Source organism: Urocampus carinirostris, chromosome 1 (genome assembly GCF_059441175.1).
Source record: "Urocampus carinirostris isolate Australia breed hairy pipefish chromosome 1, RoL_Ucar_1.0, whole genome shotgun sequence".
Taxonomy (NCBI): Eukaryota; Metazoa; Chordata; class Actinopteri; order Syngnathiformes; family Syngnathidae; genus Urocampus; species Urocampus carinirostris.
Window position 1 is genome coordinate 48098375 of NC_142349.1, and position 21598 is coordinate 48119972.

At 43.1% G+C, this 21598-nt stretch overlaps 2 pseudogenes; one reads left to right on the forward strand and one right to left on the reverse strand.

Moving 5' to 3' along the window:
• LOC148374964 (uncharacterized) overlaps positions 1–13850 on the forward strand; it is a 46849-nt pseudogene extending 32999 nt beyond the window's left edge.
• A 506-nt stretch (positions 13851–14356) lies between these two features.
• LOC148374965 (uncharacterized) lies at positions 14357–19367 on the reverse strand (annotated as a pseudogene).
• Between the last annotated feature and the right edge of the window lie 2231 nt (positions 19368–21598).

A 21598-nucleotide genomic window follows, 5' to 3' on the forward strand; every position in this document is an offset into this window, starting at 1 on the left:
GCAACCCCGGGCAAAAAAAAAACGCAAAATTTTAGCCGTGATTCAGCCGCAAACGGCTGTGTGACCGGCCCCTTATATACGCTAATTCCCGTGATAACACCGCGATACAGGCGCATAACAAACGTGCTATGACCGTGCTCCACCCGCGATTACCCGCTAAAATTTCGCGTCCTACCCGCGTGTAACCACGCCCTGGCCGCAGCCATAGCACGTCTGTACCACGTCATTACCTCGTGTGTACCACGTGTACCGCCCGCGGTTACCCGTGGTCTAAAGTTTTGAGCAGCGCAAAACTTTTTTGCGCGGCCAACCGCGTGTGAATTTCTTGCCTCGTGTAAAGCACGGCTGTATCTCGTCTGTATCGCGATCTCAAAGCGTCCAACAGCGTCTGCTTCACGGGCAGAAATTTCTGGCCGTGATTCAGCCTCGATACGCCCATGAAAGGCTGTGTGACCGGGCCCTAACAATGTTGAAACAATAGAAAATATTTAACTATTGACTGTTAAAAAAATACAAATGATAATAAATGAAGGAAAAACACAAATCATAACTTTTTGGCTAACAATTAACTTGTGGTGAAAGCTAACTGATGATTTAAACTGTCACGAGACGTGGTGGCGTGGAAGGTGACCGGACCAGAACGGAGGCAGGAGGCATGAAGGGAGAACTCAAATGCGTTGACGATCCATAGGTTTTATTTAATAAAATAAAAGTCGCCCAATACTCCGAGGCAAAACAGAACAATACAGAGTTCCTCCGGCACGAACTCAACAGGACAAGGCATAACAGACTAAAACAGGACAAGGCATAACAGACCGGGATTGTGAATAATGAGTAATGAACCAGCAACCGCAGAACCCACAATGCAGCCTTAAGTAGCAGATCCACAATTAGTGGAACTGCTTTCAGCTGTTGCCCAGAGGGCGGGGCAGACTGGTCACCAAGGCGACCGTGACAGAGCCCCCCTCTTAAGGGACAGCTCCCGAGGTCCCAAAAAGAAAAAATTACAACCTCACGCCCCGGAATGTTGACGCTCGCGATTGGGGCAACCCCGCTCCCTCCTCCGAACACGCAGGAACGGGGAGAGGCAGGCGCCATCTGCGTCGGGCGGATCGGAATCGGCGCTCGGCAGGGAGGGGTTCTGGTGGGCAACTGGACAGGGGATAACAGACAGGCAGAACCGACGAGAACAGGACAGGCAAAATCAGAACAGGTAAACAGGACAGGCAAAATCAGAACAGGTAAACAGGACAGGCCTCTACAGAAGAGTCGCACTCAGGACAGGCCTCTACAGAAGAGTCGCACTCAGGACAGGCCGATGCAGAAGGGTCGCACCCAGGTCAGGCCGATGCAGAAGAGTCGCACCCAGGTCAGGCCGATGCAGAAGAGTCGCACTCAGGGGGTTCAGGTTCAGAAGAGTCAGACTCAGGGGGTTCGGGTTCAGAAGAGTCAGACTCAGGGGGTTCGGGTTCAGAAGAGTCAGACTCAGGGGGTTCGGGTTCAGAAGAGTCAGACTCAGGGGGTTCGGGTTCAGAAGAGTCAGACTCAGGGGGTTCGGGTTCAGAGTGGCAATTCAGACAGGACAGGCGGAATCAGAACAGGCAAGACATGAGAGAGTCAAAATCAGAACAGACAAGACATGAGAGAGTCAAAATCAGAACCGGCAAAACAGGAGGAGCGGAGTCGGACTGGCAGGCAGCGGAGTCGGAGTCGGCCCGACGGGCAGCGGAGTCGGAGTCGGCCCGACGGGCAGCAGAGTCGGAGTCGGGCTGGCACGCAGGGGAGACGGAATAGCAGGCAATCGGCACGGGAGTCGGGCAAGCAGGCATGAGAGTCGAACAGGCAGGCGTCAATTCTTCCCGGGACCCCATTCGAGGCACAGCAAGGGCCACGACGGGCGGGGCCGTGGTTCGAACGGGCAGGGAAGGCCAACTCAGTAGGCGCCTGCCGAACTGCGCACTCCAGCTCTCCCCAAGTCGCGCTGGGATCGTTCGCTGAGTTCTATTTGTTGGCTGGTTCATTCTGTCACGAGACGTGGTGGCGTGGAAGGTGACCGGACCAGAACGGAGGCAGGAGGCATGAAGGGAGAACTCAAATGCGTTGACGATCCATAGGTTTTATTTAATAAAATAAAAGTCGCCCAATACTCCGAGGCAAAACAGAACAATACAGAGTTCCTCCGGCACGAACTCAACAGGACAAGGCATAACAGACTAAAACAGGACAAGGCATAACAGACCGGGATTGTGAATAATGAGTAATGAACCAGCAACCGCAGAACCCACAATGCAGCCTTAAGTAGCAGATCCACAATTAGTGGAACTGCTTTCAGCTGTTGCCCAGAGGGCGGGGCAGACTGGTCACCAAGGCGACCGTGACATAAACATTTTAATTTATAATATAATAGAGAATAACATAGTATATAACCCTGAACAAAAGGTATGGTATAACCAGCCTTGGGCAAGACATTTTAGTATGTCGAAAAAAACTCAGATCCCAAACTTGACTTGACTTGACTTGACTAGATCACAAACATGAAACAATCGTAAGGTCATCCCAAAGTACACATTATTGGCATTCAGAAACACTAAAAGAAATTGAGGAAAAAAGTTGCAATGGTCAGTAATTGTTACTTTTATCGAGCAAGTGCAGGGAAATAAATATGGAATCACTCCAACCTGAGGAAAGAAATATGGAATCAGTGCATTTTGAGTCGAAAATAAGGACACACCAAGATTGAGTCTGTTTGTTGGTAATCAGTTAAAATACAAAACAGTTATCACACCTTGAAGGGCTCCTGGACTAAGTGGATTGGCAAGAATCATGGCTCCAACAAGAGAGATGTCTCTTGAGACCAAAGACAAGATCGTCAAACTTCTTGAAGAAGGTAACTCTACTCATATGGTTGCCAAAGATTTGGCCTGTTCACAGTCAGCTGTATCAAAGATTTGGACCAAGTATAAACAGCATACGAAGATGAACTTCTGAACCATTCACAAAACCTTTACTTCACATGAAGTAGGCGACCTTTCCTTCCTTGCGAGCCTTTTTGATGTGTGGTTTGAGCTTTTGTCTATTTTCTCTGCCATTTTGCGTCAAATCCTAGGTGAAACGGAGACCTTTGCTTTAAACGTAGTTGCTTCATTTGGCTGCATTCTACCCCTTCTTAGGTTTGCGCTGCACGAATCTTACGATGACTCCTCGCCCTCTCGGATTTTGTTAACAAGGCCGTCTTACCCAGTGTACGATGACGATGGCTGCAGGCAGAATCTCTAGGCAGAATCTATTTTCTCTGGGAGAACCGCTTGGAAGATGCTAAATACTCGGGCACAGACGTCCTCCATCTTTTCTTCTCTTAAACCTTGGAGACACAGTTTCCATCTCTGACCGTAACTTTCACACTTGCTGACTCGGTTTAAAGTTTTCAACATTGCAACCTATTTTTTAGAGATTAGACCTCACATCAAATAGAATTGATTCTTTCTTCAAGTTTGTCACACAGGTTGTTTGAGTTTTTAACTATTTTTCTGCACTTACTGTAAATAAGGTGAGTAAGGGCATGGTCCAACAGAAGCCCAAAGTCTTTATCAGATTCCAAAGAAGGTCTCAATGGGAGCCGCCAAGGGCAAATGCGGGAATTCTTCCCTCTCGTGGATGGTATCTTGAATGCAGCCCATCTGGCTGTAGTCATGGTCGCCAGCCAGTTTGCTACAGTTAGTCTCCATGCAAACGCCGCTAGCAGTCAGACATCTCATCTCATCTCATTAGCCGTACCGCTTATCCTCATTAGGGTCGCGGGGGGGCTGGAGCCCATCCCAGCCATCTCCGGGCAGTGGGCAGGGGACACCCTGAACTGGTTGCCAGCCAATCGCAGGGCACACAGGGACAGACAACTCATTCGCTCATTCACACCTAGGGACAATTTGGACCGGCCAATTCACCTGAAATGCATGTTTTTGGAACGTGGGAGGAAACCGGAGTGCCCGGAGGAAACCCACGCAGGCACGGGGAGAACATACAAACTCCGCACAGGAAGTCTGGAGCTGGATTTGAACCCATGACAGGTTCCCATGACATGAACTGTGCCGCACAAGCGCTAACCACTGCGCCGCCGTGCTGCCCGCAGTCAGACATTTTGGGCAATTTTTTTTGACACTTTTGATTGTTGTTTTTTGACCTTTCGCTGCAAAATGATCTTTGCTGATTTGGGTAAATTCTGGGAGCAGAACCTGCCAAGGCTGTTGTGCTGCAATTCCAATTTGGTGCTGAGACTTTGATAAGGTACATCAATTCACTCCGCGCTCTTGTGTTGCATTTAAACAATGTGCAAATATATCAGTCAGTCTCTTTGCCAACATTGCACTTCCATTAAAATGTATAATTAAATACAGTTCTTTTTTGTGCAACCGACTAATAAATCCATAAAATGATAGTATGATGTTACAAAACACACATTTTTTAAAACATAAATCTGTCAAAATCACCCGGATCGGGAACACCTGTGTTCAGGATTTGGCGCCAACAGCCAGGACAGCTGATTGGCGCCCCCTGTATATTTAAATCCCCAGCTTCCGGTACACTTTGTTCGATTGTACTTTGCGATCTGTTGCCATCTGCTCAGAAAGCCCATACCTCCGACTCTTTGCCTGCCTCCTGTTTTTCTACCTGATCTCCGTTGCCGACCCGTTTCCGAATCTGCCTACGACCTGCCCTGCCCGCCTGACTCCCGATCTCTCTTCCGAACACAAAGACCTTCTTCTCCAGCCCCAACCAACAACACGACGACTACGCCTGTCCGCGACCATTCCCGCCAAGCCTTCACCCGCCTGTCAAGTCTCGACAATCCGTCAAACAACGGATCGAAGATTCACGTCTTGTCATTCCTTCCTTCCAATAAAAACCAAGAAACGAGTGCAAGTGATCTCAGTTTTCCTTACATCCTGCCTGACAAAATCTCATCTAATAGTTTCTGTAAAAACAACTGCGAGTGTGTGTGAAACATGCGACCTTTCCAATATTAAATTAGCCAATCTGTTAAAATTGCCGAAAACTCAGCAAAATGTAATTTGATTTCATCTTAATTTTTTGAGGATTCGGTTGCCACACGCAGGATGGATGTTGCTCATTGTTGTTCCAAGCGACGCTCACAGACTTTGATTGCCCAGACATGTGGAAACTGAGAGGGAACGTTCAACAACTGATTTAACTAATAAGCAAAATAATTTTACTTTCACTTGAACAGGGATTTTTTTTCAGTGCTTAGAATTCTAGAAAGTTTGACTCGTATTAAATAGTTTGAGACACCTCTTTGAGAGGTGTACCGCTTCGCCACCATCCTCTGACAACAAATTTCAGAAAGACAGTTTTGTAACGATAGCTTGTCCGTGCTTTCAATAATGGTTGGACAACACTATAAAGGATTCTCACCCTGGCCACCACTTCTTTAAACTGCTGCCCTCTGCTAAGCGCTACAACTACTAAAAGACTCAAAAACAAGTCTCTTCCCAGGGGTCATCACCACCCTAAACAAGCGCACAAGACAATGAAAAATATATATCTTGCCCGTTTATAGAAAAAGGGTATTCATATCTTATCTATTGACTTACTGTATTTTGGGAATAATGCTGCTGCTACTATCAATGGCAATGCATTATTTTTCATTTCATTATTGTTCTGATGCACTTACAACTTGGGCCAGTCTCCTATCACTACTTTGGAAATATGTTTGCCCATACTACATATCCTGATATTCTTAACCTCTTATTTGAGTCTTTATTAAGTGTTTACCCTGGAGTTCCATGTTCAGTCTCGTTATCAATGACAATCAAGACAATTCCTATCCTAATTCTACTTACACTGGGTCCTGCGATTGTCGATGAGATTCATCCCTATGTTCATCACCACCCTAAACAATCCAGCAAGACTGTGATTGATATACATATCAGGCGTTTTAAACATTTTTCAAGTTGAGTGCTACTTTATGTTACTAATTAGCACAAAGGGCACCAGTTTGATATGCTTTTTTCATAATAACTAATCATGTTATTGCTATGTGTTCTCATGTAATAACCAGGTTAATTATTGGAAAATAGGGTTAAATAGACTCAGGCAACCACTTCAAATGATCATTTTACGAGAAAAATCACAATGACCAGGCACTAGTGAGGTATTTTCAGAACAAGTCTGCAGGCACCTCATCTGTCCTTTGGGCACCACGTTGGAGACACCTTATCTATATAGAACAATCGATATTAATTTCTTATTCATCGAATAATTTGAAATATATTGTTGCTGTTGAATGTTATTACACTATTGTTTTGATGCATTAATTTTTTAGTTTGACTATTATCACAACTTAGGCCAGCCTCCAAGAACTACCTTGAAAATACCTAAGCCTATTTATCCTGACATATTTTGTTTCCGTCACAAACCAGGACAGGAATCAGGAATGAGAACCCAATCGCGTGACGTTACTCACAGTTTATTGGGGAGAGGAAGAATGATAGATAGATAGATAGATAGATAGATAGATAGATAGATAGATAGATAGATAGATAGATAGATAGATAGATAGATAGATAGATAGATAGATAGATAGATAGATACTGTATTCATCGCCGCAGGGAAATTCACACTCGATCCGTAGATCGATGGTCGCGTAAGTAGATTGAAATCAAAACTAAGGAGTGGTCAAAATCAAACAGATCGGGCCAAAAATAAAACAGGATCAAAACACAGGCAAAAACGGAGATTCACAGGACTTGGCATATTACACAGAGTCTAGCAGGAGTTTCGCAGACGCTCTGACACCATGCAACTCGCAAGACCGCGTAAGTAGTCTGGCAGCAATCTGTCAACGCGTTTCAGCTGGTGTTAGTGGGCGGGGCCAATTGGGCAACGTGGCAACCGTGACAGAACCCTGGTGCCACACGGCGGGGACCAATTGGGCGCCATGGCAACCATGACCGTATCTTATTTTTCACTTTTAATTACTTGACTTTTAAGTCTCTATTGTGTGTTTTTCCTAGAATGCCATGGTCGAATTTCCTTTAAAAGATGTTCACTTGGAGGACCCATCCATCCATCCATTATCTGCACGGCTTATCCTCAGTAGGGTCGCGGGGGTGCTGGAACCCATCCTAGCTGTCTTCGGCAGTGGGCAGGAGACACCCTGAACTGGTGGCCAGCCAGTCACAGGGTACACAGAGACAGACAACTCACTCGCTCATTCACACCTAGGGACAATTTAGCCCGGCCAATTAACCTGACATGCATGTTTTTGGAATGTGGGAGGAAACCGGAGTGCCCGGAAAAAAATCACGCAAGCATGGGGAGAACATGCAAGTCCCACACAGGAGGTTCGATTATGGAGGACCAAAAGTGCCAAAATAAAATAAATACATCATTAAATGAATAGATACATCATTAAATAATTGATTACATGTGTCATTAATAAAAGTTGCAATTAAATACATAAGTGTGTTCTTAAATTTGTAATAAATTCATTAAATACCAATTTTGTTTTGGATAAAAAACCTATATACTTTAATTTATTTCACAATTCATTTATGTTTTTCGTTCCGTGTGTGTCCGTGTTCATAAATTAATTTTATCTGTCAACCTTGCCCATCAATTTCGGGTGGGCGGGGCTAGCGCATATCTTGTCTCATCCACTGCTTTGGTCCACCTTGGAGCAGAATGCAGAAGACACTTTAGACATTGCAAATGTGTTGACGGAAGATCTCCATGAACTTTCTCGAGAGTTGATAAGAGATATTTTAGGCCTTCTAGAGTATGTGGAAGCAGGACCTACCGACCATGAGCATGTAGCGTGTAAAGTGGAGGAATTCATCGAAGTTGTTGGAGTTATTTCCGCACATTTCGCCCAAGACTTTGATTATAGATTGACTGCAAATTTAGAAAAACATCACAATCTTTGTGGATTTCCAGTCCTTCAAGTTCCAGTGATGCTCGGAGTGTCAAAGACAACCATCAGGTGTTGCATGCAACAATACGATATAAGGTATTACTCTAAATTCACGAGTTTTCAATTTAATTATGAATTGCCAGTCTAATCCACTTAGAAATGTTATTACATTTAGTGTATTACTCTATATCAATGCCTTTTGTTTGTGCAGGAAGACAGACCTATATTCAGCTGTGAATGATGAGGCGTTGGACCGTATTGTAGGTGAAATCCACAGATGATTTCCAAACACGGGCTACAAGCTAATCATTCATCTGAATGTAAGAGGTGAGTGTGTTCCAAGTGAGTATAAAATGGGCATTGCTGAGTATGGAAATGTTAAGAAGGTGATGAAATCAGTTTAAGTAGGCTATGTTAACAGAAGTTTCGTTTGTTGCCCAGCAACGCAGCACACATAGTAGGTGCCCCGACGGATCACCACCTTATCGTGGTGGGGCACTTTGTGCGTCTCAATGACCCCTAGAGCTATGTCGGCGGGAGTCTCGTACTCCTGGCAGGGTTACCCAAGCCGAACAGGTCGAAGGGTAGAGTCCAGACTAAGAGTGATCCCAAAAGCTGGTGGCGGCACGCTTTGAGGCGGTTTCCCACAGACCTGGATTCCGGCAGCCGCCTGCAGTTGTGGGAAGATGCCGGTCGTCTAGGGTCTCCCTTGCCACTGGATCCATCTTCTCTACAATCAAGATAGTGGCGTTGGGGAAAGCGCACCCCTTACGCCACTTTAAAAACCATCATTGCGCAGGTATCTTCTTTTACCTGAGTCCCCGACCACAAAAGTCTGGCGGCGATGGAGTAACCAGTGACGGGAGCAGGTTTGAATGAGCTGGAAGCTCTTAGCTGGACCTCTGCACGTCAGCGGCACAGGGCAAGGGTCGTTAGCAGCTGGGATTGAGTGGCAGCTGTTTCCGGCAGACCCCTGTGCGTCTGAGCAGCACTATTTAGTGGCCGCACTGCTCACCCCAATTGGGGAAAGGCCTAGAAAAGGTGGCCTAAAGATTGCCCACTCAGCACAGTACCCGGACAGGAAACCGTGCCTGTCGGGACATTCCACTATGCGGTCGAAAAACAATAGCATTTAGAATTGCAGCATGGAACATAGGGACACTCCTGGATACCAGTCTGGACAGACCACAGCGCAGAACAGCACTCATTGCCAACGAGCTGAAGCGATATAATGTGGATGTGGCAGCGCTCAGCGAGACCAGACTCCTTGAGGAAGGCTCACTCAATGAAGAGGGGGAGGGTTATACATTCTTTTGGAAGGGATACCCCATGGGCGGACACCATCTTCACGGAGTTGGTTTTGCAATTAAGAACACTCTACTGCTGAAGCTCACAGAGTCACCAGTGGGTGTCAGTGAAAGACTAATGACTCTTCGCATCCCACTTGCAAAATGCAGACATGTCACATTAGTTAGTGCCTATGCACCAACACTGCCATCGAATGATGAAGAGAAGGATCGCTTCTACCAGGCACTCGATGACATCCTCAGTCACATCCCGAGGAATGACAAAATCATGCTGCTTGGTGATTTCAATGCAAGAGTCGGAAAGAACTTGCAAAACTGGGATGGTGTGATTGGTGACCATGGCATTGGAAAAGTTAATTCCAATGGCATGAGACTTCTTAGTCTGTGCGCGGAACATAACCTTACCATCACAAACACCATCTTCCAACAAAAGAATAAATATAAGGCATCCTGGATGCATCCCAGGTCCAAACACTGGCATCTGATTGACTACGCGATCGTGAGGAGGGCTGACCTGAAGGACGTGCTCATTACAAGAGCTATGCGTGGGGCAGACTGTTGGACCGACCACCGCATGATTCTGACAAAGGTCAGAATGCATGTCCGGCCCCTAGCACGTCATGGTGGTTCAAAGAGGAAGACACTCAACTGTGCCAAACTCTCCAGTAGCGACACCCTTGACAACTTCCGTTGCTCTCTAGCTGAGAGGCTGGCAAACATTGAGCAGCTGATCATGTCAGAGGCTGGGATGGATGAGAAGTGGACCTATATATCTACCACCCTCTTTGACACTGCAGCCCAAACCGTTGGTTTTAAAACTAAAAAACACCAGGACTGGTTTGACCAGAATGCCGGAGAGATCTCAACCCTCCTGGACAGAATGCACAAGGCACACAGAGCCACCCTGAACAACCCACAATCTCAATTCCATAAAAAGCTATGGCAAGCCCTTCGTTCCGAGGCCCAGAGAACTCTCAGAAAACTGCAAAATGAGTGGTGGATCTCAAAAGCCAATGAAATCCAGTCTCACGCTGATAGAAGCGATATGCACAGTTTCTATGATGCAGTAAAAACCATCTATGGCCCCAGACACTGCTCACTGGCACCTGTTAGATCTGCTGATGGAACATCTCTAATCAAGGATCAGGCTATGATAGTGGAGCGGTGGGCTGAGCATTTCAACACCCTGCTCAACCAGCCCACCCCAGTGGACCCAACTGTCCTTTCAGAGCTCCCTGAACATCCTACATTGCCAGACCTCGACCTCCCGCCAACTTTCAATGAAATCCTGCATGCAGTCAAAACCCTGAAAAACAATAAATCCCCTGGACCTGACAACATCCCAGCTGAACTTCTCAAGGTAGGAGGCACGTGACACGTCAGCTCCAAGAGAAATGCCGGGAGCAGCACAAGGACTTGTTCATCGCCTTTGTCGATCTTTCAAAGGCATTTGACACAGTGAACAGGGACCTACTGTGGCAAGTCCTGAAGAGATTTGGGTGTCCACCCAAGTTTCTCACCATTCTTGCACAGTTCCATTCAGGGATGACGGCCAGAGTGGTAGTTGGAAGACACAGCTCAGAGCCCTTTGGCGTCGAAACTGGAGTGAGGCAAGGCTGTGTGCTGGCTCCAGTTCTCTTCAACATCTTCCTCGTCTGTGTTACAACACTGCTACGTAGAAGGATGGAGGAGCAGGCTGGAGTTACCATCAACTTCATGGCTGATGGTAACCTGTTTAACATCAGGAGGCTACAGGCAACTACCAAACTGACTTCAGAGACCATCATTGAGCTACAGTATGCTGATGACTGTGCCCTGGTTGCCCATACACCGGAGGCTCTGCAAAACATTCTCTCGGCAGCTGTAACTGCATACACCAGAATGGGACTGACAATCAACACCCAGAAGACAGAGGTACTCTGTCAGTCCAGTGCTGACCTCTTACCAAACCCAATAACCCTCACAGCAGCAGGGCAACACCTGCTCATGGTGCCCACCTTCAAATATCTGGGGAGCATAGTGTCTGACACCTGCTCATTGGATGATGAGATCCAGAGCCGCCTCAAGCAAGCATCAGCATCTTTCGGTCGACTAAGGATAAGGGTCTTTCAAAACAACAACCTTAGACTCCACACCAAAATGCTGGTCTACAGAGCTGTATGTATCACGACATTACTGTATGGATGTGAGGCATGGACTATCTACAGCCGCCATCTGAAGAGCCTCGAGACCTTCCATGTAAGATGTCTTCAGAAGATCCTTGGCATCACATGGAGGGACAGAGTGCCGCACACAGAGGTGTTGGAGAGGGCAGGCAGCTGCAGCATGGAATCCATTATGGCCCAACGCCAACTTAGGTGGCTGGGGCATGTTGTTCGAATGCCCAGCCACAGACTGCCACGCCGTATCCTCTATGGTCAGTTACATCTAGGCCAACGCAGTGCTGGTGGGCAGAAGAAGCGGTTCAAAGACCAAATGAAGAACATCCTGAAGAGATGTCGGATAAACCCCTCCTCACTGGAGGAACTTGCTTCCTGCCGAGACCTCTGGCGCTCCCACTGCTCACATGGAGTGGATTACATGGAGGAACAGCGCATGAAACACCGTGCAGCAAAGCGTGCAAAGAGACATGCTCGCCAGGCCACCCCTGCTCCCCCCAGCACCCCCTTCACATGCTCTGTCTGTAACCGCATCTGTGGATCCAGGATCGGACTCTTCAAACATCAGCAGACTCACAATTAAAAGAAGATGGTCATCATCGTATCGATGGACAACCCCAAGCAACACATAGTAGGCAATCACAATGTTACTTTTTAGCCTTATTGATCTGCAACTGGGCAACACGGCAGCGCAGTGGTTAGCGCATGTGCAACACGGTTCTAAAGTCATGAGATCGAACCTCCTGTGTAGAGTTTCCATGTTCTCCCCGTGCTTGTGTGGGTTTCCTCCGAGCACTCCGGTTTCTTCCCACATTCCAAAAACATACTTGTCAGGTTAATTGGCCGATTCAAATTGACCCAAGGTGTGAATGAGCGAGTGAGTTGTCTGTCTCTGTGTGCCATGCGACTGGCTGGCAACCAGTTCAGGGTGTCCCTTGCCCACTGCCCGAAGAGAGCTGGGATGGGCTCCAGCACCCCCGCAACCCTACTGAGGATAAGCTGTGCAGATAATGGATGGGATGGATGATCAAAAACTGTAATCGTGTCCAGTTCGGCTGGTGAAACGTTTGCAATCATCATACCTCAACGAATTACCTTTGCTAATTATGTTCAAACTATATCACACAACTTTGCTTTGCCCTGCAACAGCTCTACAAATGTCATATCAATCTTCTTGGCGTGAACATCAGTTTGCAAAAATATAGCTAGTGTAATAGTTGGCTAATTAAAGGTTATATTCCAAAAATCTGTTTGTGATTATATTTGATTTGTAGTATCACTCGTGGAATGCCTCTTGTCAAATTGAATTACCCTCTTGGAACTAAGTGATGTATAATTGAATTTGTTTGTAATATGGGCTATTTATTATTTAAATTTGAACTGCAAAGTAAAGGCAGCTCATTTCAGGATAATGTTAATGTATCAATTTGCAATGCATCAATAATTTTATTTGCAGTTTACTTGAAGCCAATAGCCGTACCCTATCCTGAAATATTCTATGGTTTGCAACTTTTTTTTTTTCTGATAATAACTTGAACTAATTTTTTTTAGGCTGTGCTGCTTTGTAGTGTAGTAGTTTTACACACCCCTTTATATTGTCTTTTATTAGGACGTCACCATTTCCTCATGATAAGTGATTTCTCAAGTGTTTATGTTCCAGTACCGGTCTAGTATGTTGAAGAGGTGTTTCTAATGAAGTTGACATTGAGTTTATAGTTATTCATTGTATATCCCTCCCCTCAGTCTCAAGACTGTGAGGGTCTTTACGCAGAGTTGATGTAGAGGAAGTCTACATGAGACGTCCAAGACTGCGTGTATTTAGATGACTGTAGTATTCTGTTTCTAGCCCCAACTCTTTGTGGCATATAGATGGCAATCATAAGCTCATCAGGGCAGTGTTGCTGGCAGAGAAATAATGGCTCTTTCCACAGATGTGATTAGAATTGTTTTTCAATAAAGTTGTGCCTTTTTCTGTTCAATTGCCTGTCAAGTGGAGATTTGCTGTTTATGGGGTGTTGAATGGATTCAGTCGTTTAGTAGTCTACCTGACTTTGGCTGGCAATAAAAGAGCTAGTACGGTCATACAGAGCATTCTCGCCATTGTTCAGCAGTACGGGCTGCCATCAAGGGTATAATCTGATAAAGGAGGTGAGAATGCAGATGTAACAGAATTCATGTTTGGAGGTACCGACAGGACTCCGCACATTACAGGTAGAAGTGTTCTCAATCAACAGTAAATAAATGTTTTGCAACTAGGCTCAAACAAAGAGCACTTCAGTTGAACCTCTTTAGCATGTCACACATAAATAAACACCTTGTCATTTTTTTCTTAAACACAGAATAGAAAGGATGTGAAGAGATGAACATGATCTGGACCTGTATCAGATCTTCATTTCATTGGAAGTTCAGGGAACACTGAATCCAGACAATGAAGTGCATCTTTTAACACTGCACTGATAGGATTCAGTCACCACAGCAACTCAGGAGAAGATACAGAGTGCAAGGAGGATCCGACTGCGGTTTAAGATCAACTTTAAACACCTTTTAAATGTCTGTTCATCCAAAAGCAGTAGGTAAAAAAAATATTTTCCTGAAACCGATTTTATAGAATTTTGAGCTTTCAAAGATCCACCTCTGAGTCTTAGTTTCTATTGTGTATACTGTGCATAAGTGTACTATTCTACAAAACTGAATAGGCAACACGTAGTTTTTCATTGACTTGGTGACCAAAAATAACTAATCTTAAATCATTTGTGTAATGATGAGTCGGACTAGTCAAGTCAAGTCAAGTCATTTTTTTTTGTATAGCCCTTAATCACAAAGAGTCTCAAAGGGCTTCACAGGTTATTACACATACGCAGTTTAGGTTATTCATATGCTATAGAGTAGAAGTGAGTTTTAGGCTTAGACTTAAACATTTCCACTGAGGTTGCAGATCGGATTTCAGGGGGAAGAGCATTCCACTACACCAGTACGCTCTCGAACCTGCGGAAAACTTCTTGGCCCTTGGGATACAAGATTGATCATGCTTGTCCTCCATTCAGGTGTATGAAGACTATTGGATCGACTAGAACAGACCTCACAGTCTTCATGAAGGCGTCAGTTCCTGAGATTCAGCTGGTACTTGAGCTCTCACTGGAAGAGGTTGTCATTTTGCCAGCTCCAAGAGTTTCTGTAATTGATGCACTTCAATTCATATGTAGAGACTTCGCAAGTTTTGTCAAGAATCATAGCAGACTGAGGCCTAACCCATGCTTTTATTTAGCATCTTACAACAAACAAAAATACATTGAAAAAGTTTGGTTACCTAAAGAAAAAAAGCTGTTTCACCATAATTGTTAAGGTCTTGTAAATGCATTTTATGCACAGCTCCACACCTTTTCTCTCTGTCCCATTAGCCACAGAATGAACATGAATTCTGTTCTGTTAATCCTGAAAGCTGAACAGACAGAAATGTTTGGTTACAGTAAGTTGAAAAAATTGTGTGTTGCTGTGCTGCTCTCTTTTGTAAAGGATAATATTTTGTAGGCGGCAGTAGCTCAGGAGGTAGAGCGATCGTTTTAGGATTAAGGGATCCCAGTTCGTATCCCGGCTTGTCCGTGTTACATGCCGAAGTGTCCTTGGGTAAGACACTGAAACCCCACTACCCCCAATAAGCAGGTTAGCGCCTTACATGGCTGCACAGATCATGCCTGCTATTGGGAAATGTGAAGCACAATGTAAAGCGCTTTGGGAAGTCATTGACTTGAAAAGCGCTATATAAATGCAGATCATTTCATTTCATTTCATTGTACAATCATTTTCCTAATGTGTCAACATTTGTCTATTATTTTTAGATATTCCACTGTTCTATCAACACATGCAGGGAGTGAGAAATACTGAAGTAAACTAAATGCTGGTTCTCAAGAACTTTAACATGACAATAAGCAAAGAGTAAATTTATGGTAAATCATTAGATTATGGTAGATTATTAGACTATGGTAAATGTTTTTTTTAATCTCCAATATTGACCTAATATGAAAATTCAGTCACGTCAATTTTATTAACTACAGCAATGAATTATGTGACTTAACCAGCAGGAACTCGCTGCATGCAGTAGAAGTTTATTATGTAGCCATCTCTGATTTGTTTTGTTGACTGCTGGGAGATCCCAAGACAGGGAAACATCTGAAACCGTGTCCTTCTGTTCTGGCTTAAGTTCTTCATGTTCAAGCTAAAATCAAGACCATACAAGTTATTACATTTGCCCAAACAATCCTTTTTGAAGGCAAATATTTTTATAATACATACCAGTTTTATGATACTCATGATTTGCAGATCAGGACAATCTTCTGTAACAACAGTTTCTGTTTCAGGGTTCCCGTTGAACAGCACATGAACTACAGCAGGACTTCATCCTATGACATGGGACCCGTCATGCAGAAAACTGTGGGCCAACGTCCTTTCTGCAACTCGGAAGAGGTCGCTTTCAATCAGGACCACTGATGCTGCTGGAACAAGATGGTCAAGTTCACCCTCAAAAGTAATGTTCAGCCCATTCCTCCTGTAAAATATCAAGAGAGCAGGGATAAAGTAACAATAACAACATATATACATATTTTAAAATGGCATAATTAACCTTCAAAATCATAAGAGACCAAGATCTAGACTGAATCCAAACTGTAGTTTGGATATTATTGTTGTCATGAAGTACCGCATCATTCCCTCTCCAACACCAACTTCACCTGAAACAAAATACCGATAATAACTGAAAAAACAGTGGCTGACTAATGCAGTTAATTGGATAAGGCAACATAACTGTTGGCTGTAATTTTAGAATAGTATTCCTAATATTGGCTATTCCAGATGAATATTGTGCTTTTCAAAAAAATCATATTTTTTGTGATTCCATTTAGCCATGTAACACTTCCATATTAAATACTTGAGTGGTAGAAACTACTGACACATTTATATAACAAACTTCATATTAACTACCAAGAACGGTACACTGAAATGGACATGCCCATTCTTGTGGCTGTTCATAGAATGTGAGTAGTTCCCATTCCCTGTCCCCATCACAGTCTCTTATATCCGTTTTCATTCTCAGTAGTTTACCAGATACATGTTCCCTTAGCAGACTATCTTTAAAAAACGTTGGCAGCTTGATCTGGTTCTTTGATAAGCTTCCATTCTAGACAACAACAAAAAAGGTATCTATTCTGGAGAGACATGTATCCAGTTGGCATGTCACCAGCCGATACAGATATCTCAATCTACACAAAAGGAAAGTTGTGTCCATGTCACTGACAATCATGCGACTTAACATCTGCAGAATCGGTTACAAATCTGAGGTGACATAACAGCGTTCTGAACAAAATAAACAATGTATTTTAACAGAATATATAACCCAGTTGAGTTACTGTGTGTAATTGTATTCTCTTATCCAAATATATCTTGCAGATGTATTTTTTCTATTAACAGAGTTTAAGTTACACACAATCTTACAGAAAACTTATTGTGAGGACACAAACCACTCTTTTACCTTGTGATCCAGGTATTTGTCAATCAATGCTGATACAGGGTGGAAGTAACATGAGCTACTTACTGGAACACTGTCACTGACGGAGGCTGTTTCTCTATCCCTTTTCTTCATTTCTGCCTCCCTCTTGTTCTCACTCCAATTCCTGTATGGGTATCCTTGAAGTGAACAAAATTGAAATTATGGTCATACTTTAGTATCAATGTGCACAAGACAAAGCGGCATTTTAAAAATCAAAATATGCTCCCCTTGCATTTATTTAGTATTTATATACCCATTGCAGCTCAATTTGAGAAGCTTCATCTCTGAAAAAGGAACTTCCTTCTGACAGGTAATGCAGGAGATGACTGGACCAGAGGCAGTTTGTGAGCTCTCCTATCATCAAATGGCATTTAACGATTGATTAAAAGTCACCAGCGAGCATTGATTTGATTTTGTATTAAAAATAATTTCTGTAAATCTATGTACACAATCTATGGGTAGAGCCTGTTGAAGTGGACGTATGTACATTGGAGCCTGTCCAATCATCGTTGATGGATCTTTAAGATAGGCAAGAGTGTATTCAGTGCTGGGACACGCAAGTAATGCAAGATTTCGGGTATGAATAGTTCCTGAACCGAGCTCGGTTTTTAACAAATGCAGAAAAGGTTTTGTTCAAACGAGTATCCAAACCAACACAAAGGTAAACAGCGCCACCCAGTGTATTGGTATGTGTTCACAAGGTCTGGATCAATCCATGATTTGGAATCGAATTGCCTTGACTTGGTGTTCAGGGTAGCCAATGACGTGTTAGGATACGCCCACCGGATACAATGAATTCATGAACACAGACACTCAGACGATGAAGTAATTAAATAAATCGTGAAATAATTAAATATGATTTTTCAATCTAAAATGAATTTGTATTTAATTAATTAATTACACATTTAATAAAACATTTATCTACTTAATTGCGATTTTAATGATTTAATAAAATATTTAATTAATTATTTAATTATGTATTTATTTACAGCACGGCGGCGCAGTGGTTTGCGATTGTGCACAGTTCATGTCTTGGGAACCTCCTGCATGGGTTCAGATCCAGCTCCAGACTTCCTGTGCGGAGTTTGTATGTTCTCCCCGTGCTCGCGTGGGTTTCCTCCGGGCACTCCGGTTTCCTCCCACATTTCAAAAACATGTGTTTCAGGCGAATTGGCCGGTCCAAATTGTCCCTAGGTGTGAATGAGCGAGTGAGTTGTCTGTCCCCGTGTGCCCTGCGATTGGCTGGCAACCAGTTCAGGTTGATGATTGCTGGAATGGGCTCAAGCACCCCCGTGACCCTACTGAGGATAAGCGGTGCAGCTAATGAGATGAGATGAGATGTATTTATTTATTTCATTTTGGCATCCTTGGTCCTCCATAGTTCACTAAGTTATAAAAGACAACAAAGAAAAATCATGTTAAAATGTTTGTTGCCCTAAAAGAGGAGACCAAAAAGACTACGTTACAGTACAAATTTTTTTTTAGCAAGATAAACAAAACTAGGCCTCTCCTTTTGGAAACTCTTTTCACTAACTTGTTTCCAACCTAGAATGCGGATACACGCGTGTGTATATTAGTTTTTATCTCATCTCATCTCATTAGCCGTACCGCTTATCCTCATTAGGGTCGCGGGGGGGCTGGAGCCCATCCCAGCCATCTTCGGGCAGTGGGCAGGGGACACCCTGAACTGGTTGCCAGCCAATCGCAGGGCACACGGGGACAGACAACTCATTCGATCATTCACACCTAGGGACAATTTGGACCGGCCAATTCACCTGAAATGCATGTTTTTGGAATGTGGGAGGAAACCGGAGTGCCCGGAGGAAACCCACGCAAGCACGGGGAGAACATACAAACTCCGCACAGAAAGTCTGGAGCTGGATTTGAACCCACGACAGGTTCCCATGACATGAACTGTGCCGCACAAGCGCTAACCACTGCGCCGCCGTGCTGCCCATATTAGTTTTTATGTAGAACAAAATATTAAACGGGAGGGGAAAACACGGCCATTATGTTTAATTTAAATTCCGGACTAACCACAAAAATAAGGTAGAATATGAAGAGGATATACGTATTTGCAAACGAGAGCACATCTGTCTAAAGCCATGATTATTCACTATTTGAGCTGACTGAGAGTTTGGACAGAAACGCAAGGCATTGTAAAGTAAATCCTCCATAAAATACGACCATGCAGAAATCATAACAAGACTGGCGTCCTTGAACATCTGCAAAAAGTTCCTGCAGATGTTCTATCAAACTGTTGTGGCAATTGCCCTCTTCTATGGAACAGTGTGTTGGGGAGGCAGCACTAAGAAGATGGATGCCTCTCGTCGGAAAAACCTTGTGAGGAAGGTGGGCTCTGTTGTGGGCACAGAGCTGGACAGCCTGACAACTGTGGCTGAGAGGCGTGCATTGAACAAGCTGCTGTCAATCATGGACAATACACTCTATTCACTACACAGCATCATCTCCAGGCAGAGGAGCAGCTTCAGTGACAGACTGCTGTTGCTGTCCTGCTCCACGAACAGACTGGGGAGGAAATATCTCCATGAGGCTCTTTAACTTCAGCCGGGGGAGTAAAAGCCCACATTAAACCCTAACCTCATATTTGAATATTTTGCTTTATTTTTCGTACAGTGTCTATTTTTTGGAACATTATTTAAATGCTTTTTATTCTACATGTTATATTGGGTCTTTTTGTATTCTATATCTCTTGTTTTATTTTTTAACCTGAGGATACTGCTGGAAATGTGAATTTCCCTACAGGTATGAATAAAGTAGCTGTCTATCTATCTATCTATCTATCTATCTATCTGTCTGTCTGTCTGTCTGTCTGTCTGTCTGTCTGTCTATTTAATATCGGTAATTTACTGTACCTGTGCAAGGTGAAGAGCGCTCGCATATGACTTCTGGTCTGTACTCGAAAAAGGCTAAATAAAAGTCGCATTCTTAATCTTTAAAAAAAAATATATATATATTAAAAATCAAAATGAAATCCCACCTTTATAAAATGGGATTGAAATGAAATGAAATTATCTGCATTTATATAGCGCTTTTCAAGTCAATGACTTCCCAAAGCGCTTTACAATGTGCTCCACATTTCCCAATAGCAGCCTTGCAGCCATGTAAGGCGCTAACCTGCTTATTGGGGGTATTAGGGGTTCAGTGTCTTACCCAAGGACACTTCGACATGTAACACGGATGAGCCGGGATTCGAACTGGGATCCCTTGATCCCATGACGAGCGCTCTACCTCCTGAGCTACTGCCGCCCCTTAATAACGTAAAAATGTTCGTGTGTGATGGACACATAGAAAAAAAACAATAGAAGGGGGCTTCTTTGATGCTGACATGCTTCAGTAACATAACATGATAGGTTATTATTTTAGAAATAAGTAATTCATATAAATTCATATAAATAAATATTCCAGTTCATGGGCTTCCAAAACAAAAATATCTGTTCAAATATTGATATTTATTTTTAAGCAATTAAATAATAAAAGTGATTGAGAAAAAACAATAGAATGAAGAATGTATTCATGTCTTAAGTTTATGTATTTATCTTTTTATGAATTTATTTTACAAGAAAAACAACAAACTAAATTCCAATGTATGTATAAAGCAAATGTGTACAAATGTGACTTAATTTAAGTTATATGTCTGGCTACCGTTTTAACTTTGTATCTAGCTAGCCTCCCACCTTTTTAACATTTGATCCTTTTTGCTAGTTATCAAGCTAAATTTTGGCCTCCTTTCTATCTAGCTACTTAACCTCTTTTTAGCTTTATATCTAGCTATTTAGTTTAGTTTTACCTGTTTAGCCAGCTATCTCAAACCCTTTGAGTTTTATACTTGTTTACCTTTCTAGCTAACTATCAAGCTAATTTTTTAATCCAAATTTTCGAAATTAATAACAAACTGGGTGCTCTCTACTCTTCAGCAACAAAAGGTAGCTCTCAGGTTCAAGAGGGTTGGGGACCACTGAAGTAAATAGCGGTAGAATCGATACTTTTTGCTTTAAAATGTCATGATCATTGAATAATGATACCTAACCCCCTTATAGTTGGTTTATAATTTCAATATACACCGCATAAATATTTTAAGCAGTAAAAATATTCTTTTTTTTTTAATTAAAAACCAACAATGCAAACCTTTGGGATATACATATATATACATATATATACTGTATATATATATATATATATATATATACATATATATATATATATATATATATATATATATATATATATATATACATGTGTGTGTGTGGATGTGTGTGTGTGTGAAAGAAAGAAGACCATGAGGGAAGCAAAGAAAAACCTGCAGCTCGTTTTTCTCTTGCGCTTCTCTTAGTGTTGTCTCGTGGGCCGGATTCAATCCCTTGGCAAGCCTGATTCAGCCGACGGGACGCATGTTCACACCACTGTCCTATACTAAGCACTAATCTTTTTTACATCAGGGAATGATGAGAATATAACAGGGTTCAAATAACCAGAGGAACGATATTGCTTCTTACTTTAAAGTACAAGTACTTATAGTCAAAACTAGGGGGCATATTTGAGGTTATTAATTCATTTTCTGCATTAGATTATTTTTGGTAATATATTGATTAAAGGGATAACCACAAACCTGTCTTTTTTCATTTTCACCTTTTATACTTTCTTT